The 4831-nt window shown below is 35.5% G+C and overlaps 1 non-coding gene across 1 annotated transcript; it reads left to right on the forward strand.

The window, feature by feature from the left end:
• Window positions 1-2953: 2953 nt before the first annotated feature.
• Window positions 2954-3057, forward strand: LOC112780653 (small nucleolar RNA R71). The gene has a single exon (XR_003191475.1). It is a non-coding gene; the product is annotated as a small nucleolar RNA R71 (small nucleolar RNA).
• The last annotated feature ends 1774 nt before the right edge of the window (window positions 3058-4831 follow it).

Below are 4831 nucleotides of genomic sequence, written 5' to 3' on the forward strand. Positions count from 1 at the left end.
CCCATTTTGACCAAGATATTCTCCACTAATCCGTATGCAGGCTTTATAGATTTGTCTGCCATCTGTAATGCTATCCTTGTGGGTTGTACCTCTTGGATTTGCAGCTTCTTCATCACAGACAAGGGCATTAAATTGATGCTTGCTCCCAGATCACATAACGCTTTCTCAAAGGTTGTGCTTCCAATGGTGCATGGAATTTGAAAGCTCCCTAGATCCGGCATCTTCCTTGGCAAGTTATTCTGAATGATGGCACTACATTCCTTAGTCAGGACCACTGTCTCATCTCCTTTTAAAGGCTTCTTCTTTGACAACAACTCCTTCATGAATTTGACATAGAGAGGCATTTGCTCCAAAACCTCAGCAAAAGGAATATTGATTTACAACTTCCTGAAGACTTCTAAGAACTTCGAAAACTGCTTGTCCTTGGTCTCCTTTTGAAGTATCTGAGGATATGACATTTTAGGCTTGTACTCAGGAGCCTTTGGCAATGTAGGATAAGTGTCAAGAGAGTCTGGAAATGGGTTGTCCGCACGCTTTGGAGGGACGTGCCCTACTTCTTCCTTCTTCTCCTCTGGAGCTTCTTTTTCAACTGGCTCCTCATTAACTTGTGCTTCAATACTTGCCAGTTGTCCACTTATCAAGGTGATAGCCTTCTATTCCTCTCTTGGATTTGGAATTGTGTTACCAGGAAGGCTATTAGTGGTCCTCTGATCAATTTCATTAACTTTTGTGGCTATTGACCCACCTGAATCTCCATGTTCTTGATTGATGCTCTGGTTTCCTGTCTAAAACTTGCCAATATTGCTTCCAAATCATTGTTCTGCTGGGGTTGAGAAATTACTTGCTGAGATGACTGAAACTGGTGGTTATTAAAATTATTCTGTTGAAAACTACCCTGAGAATTATTATTAAAATTTTGTGGCCTCTGAGGTTGCTCTCTCCACCCAAAATTTGGGTGATTTCTCCACCCTTGATTGTAGGTTAATGAACGGATTTTTGTTAGTAAAGAATTCACAATAAATTCTCGTTGCAAGTATAGTTTCTAAACTAACAAGAATTCTTTCATACAAAAATTTGGTTGTCACTTAAGCAAACCCAATAAAAAAATAAACTGAAATATTTAAACCTCGGGTTGTCTTTCAAGGAATTGCAGGGAGGGGTATCTATTATTGGTTGTGAAAAAGTATCTTTTTGGATTTTTGAAAATTTGAACAAGAAAATAAATAACAAGAAAATAAAATAGTAATTAAGAAAAGTCTTAGCAAGGATTGATAATTAGAATTTCTATCCTTATTATCAATGTCAATTGTGAATGGTAATTACCTTTTGCTATCACTTAGTTAACCTCTAACAATTGAAGGTAAGTCAAGTGAGAACATCAACTTGAATTCACAAGGCCTAATCAAAGACTAGAGTTAGTGAATCTCATGCCAACTAGCTAGTTTCAATCACCAAGCAACAAGAGATTTTGACAATTCAAGAGTCTCTAATCACTCAATCTAAGCTAAGAACATAAAAAGCTAATTTAAAGTCCTACCAATCATTTTATCAAACACTTGGAAGAAACAACATAAAAACATAGAAAATTAATAAGAGATAAAAAAAATCCAAACAACTAATTGAAAGCATCAATATCATAAATTGAAGAAAACAATCATAAATCTGAAATACCTCAAATTGCATTAAATAAGAAATTCAATCTAACATGGAGAATTCATAAACAAAATTGGGGAAATAAACAAATCAATAAGAGAAATAGATAAACTAGAGTACTAGAATAAATAAGAGTAGAAGAAAACTAAATTAAAGAAAAATAAAAATATGAATTTAAGAAAAGCTAATCCTAAAATCTAAGAGAGAGGAGCTACATCTAAACCAAACTTATGAATAATGAGAAGTGTCTGTTGAGTCCCTGCTTGTCCCCTGGCTTTAGTCTGCATTTTTGGGCCAAAAACTGGGTCCAAACTCAGCCCAAAATCACCCCCAGCATTTTTTGCGATTTCTGCACGTGGTGCATGTCACGCATACGCGTCACTCACATGTACGCGTCGATGGTCATCTTCGCGTGTCACACGCGTCGCTGTGCAATCTCGCTTATCACGCGTACGCGTCAGGTACGCGCACGCGTCGCCATGGAAAGCTCCAAATAACGCGCACGCGTTAGGTACATGAGCACGTCGTTCCTTGCTGGTCAGCCCCTTGGTTTCTTGTGTTCCTTCCATTTTCGCAAGCTTCCTTTGCATCCTTTAAGCCATTCCTGCCCTTTAAGGCCCGAAAATACTTAATACACAGATCACGGCATCGAATGGTATAAAGAGGAACTAAAATACACAATTTAAAGGCTTAGGAAGCAAGTTTTCAACCATAGAATAAAATTGGGAAGGAATTGTAAAATCATGCAAATAGTATGAATAAGTGTGCAAAGACTTGATAAAAACCACTCAATTGAGCACAAGATAAACCATAAAATAGTGGTTTATCATAGGTCTTAGAGTAAGGATCATTATTGGGATTTCTAGGAGCACTCCTCATGTAATTGACCTGTTCAGAAGAAGATTGAGCATAATCATAATTTTTATTTTGCATAAAATTACCTGTCATGTCATAAGGGACCTCTTGAGGTGAATTTTGGGTGTTGACAGCTAAAACTTGCATTCCATTCATCTGTTGAGTAAGTAAATTTATTTGCTGAGACATAAGCTTGTTCTGAGTAAGAAGAGCATTAACAGCTTCCACTTCCAACACGCCTCTCTTCTGAGACGTTTCAGAGTGTAGATGATTCCTGTTGGAAGAATATAAGTATTGGTTGTTAGAAACCAACTCAATAAGCTCAATAGTCTCCTCTGGTGTCTTCTTCATGTGCAAAGAACCATCTGCAGAATTATCTAAGCGCATCTTGGACATCTCACATAAGCCCTTATAAAAGATATCCAGCTGAGTCCATCTAGAGAACATGTCTGAAGGGCATTGCCTAGTCAGTAGCTTGAATCTCTCCCAAGCTTCATAAAGGGTCTCACCATCTTTCTGTCTGAAAGTCTGAACCTCCACCCTTAGCTTAGTCAGCTTTTGAGGTGGGAAAAATTTAGTCAGAAACCCGGTGACAACCTTATCCCAAGTATCCAAACTCTCCTTGGGTTGAGAATTTAACCACAACTTTGCTTTATCTCTCACAGTAAATGGGAAGAGCATGAGTTTGTACACCTCAAGATTCACTCCATTGGTCTTCACAGTGTCACAAATCTGCAGAAAATCATAAATAAACTGATTTGGATCTTTCTGAGGGAGTCCATAATATTGACAATTCTGTTGCACAAGAGTAACTAGTTGTGGCTTCAGTTCAAAGTTGTTTGCAACTATAAGAGGCACCACAATACTTTTTCCATAAAGATTTGCATTAGGAGCAGGGTAAGAGCCAAGCACTCTTCTAGGTTGCTCATTCCCATTCGGATTTGCCACATTGGCATTAGCAGCATTATTATGATCCATAGTGGATTCTGCAGCCTTGTAAAATCTTGCTTGTTGCAAACGCCGCCTAAAAGTCCTTTCGGGTTCAGGATCAAAGTCTAAAAGAGGTTCTTTGTCCCTGTTCCTGCTCATAAACAAACAGAAAACAAAGAAAAGTGGGAATCTCTACGTCAGAGTGCAGAAAATTTCTAGTGAGATAACCTGTGTAAAGAAATAAAATAAAACAATTAAATAATTAAAACAAAAAGTTTGAAAATTATAATTATAAATAAAAATTAAAGTGAAAATTCTGAATTTTATATATATAAAAAAATGAACAGAAAAATTAAAATAAAAATAACTAGGGAACACCAAACTTAATTTCAGAAATTAAGAGAAAAATTAATTGATTCAAAATTTGAAAATTAAAGTAAAAAAAGCAAATAAAACTAATAAAATATAAAATTAAAAGTGAAAGTAAAAATAAGGCAAGGGACAAACGATAGTAAAATGAAAACAATTAAAAAAAAGAACTACGAAAATAAAAGGCAATTAAACTAAACAGGATAACAAAAAAAAATTTAAGAACTAATAAACGAAAATGAAAATTAAAAAGGAAAGTAAAAAGAAACGAAAACAGGGGCTGGGTGAATGAAACGCACGAAAAGAAATAAAGAGAAAAAATGAAAAATAAAAATTAATAATACTAAAATAAAATTAATTAAAAGAAAAATTGTCTAATTTAAGAAATCAAACAATGAGTAGTTGTCAATCACAATCAATCCCCGGCAACGGCACCAAAAACTTGGTGCAAAATTTATAGTCCACAAACTAACCGGCAAGTGCAGCGGGTCGTACCAAGTAATACCTCAGGTAAGTGAGGGTCGATCCCACGATGATTGATGGATCAAGCAACAATAATTGAGTGATTGGCTTAGTCAGACAAATAGAAAATGGTGTTTGAAGGTTCAAAAGCATTAAACAGTAATTCAGAGATAAAGACAGCAAGCAGTAAATTGATGAGGATAATATATGGAGAAACAGTTAAGGCTTCAGAGATATCTATTTTCTGGATTGACTTTTCTTACTAACTATTTTAATCATGCAAGATTTAATTCATGGCAAACTATATGTGACTAAATCCTAATTCCTTAGACCTTTTTATTCTCCTCTAAAATTCATCAACCGCCAATTCCTTGGTCACCTAATTCCAATTAGAGGGTGAAGTTCAATTCTAGTTTATATGCCACAAAAACTCTAATTACCCAAATATAAAAGGATTATATGTCACTTATCCCATTAAGTCCAGATAATTAGAAGTTTAGGAGAAATTGTTTTCAAGCTGTTGTTCAAGTAAAGAGCTTTTCCAAATTATACAAGAACTCAA

The sequence above is a fragment of the Arachis hypogaea genome, chromosome 19 (assembly GCF_003086295.3).
Source record: "Arachis hypogaea cultivar Tifrunner chromosome 19, arahy.Tifrunner.gnm2.J5K5, whole genome shotgun sequence".
Lineage (NCBI taxonomy): Eukaryota > Viridiplantae > Streptophyta > Magnoliopsida > Fabales > Fabaceae > Arachis > Arachis hypogaea.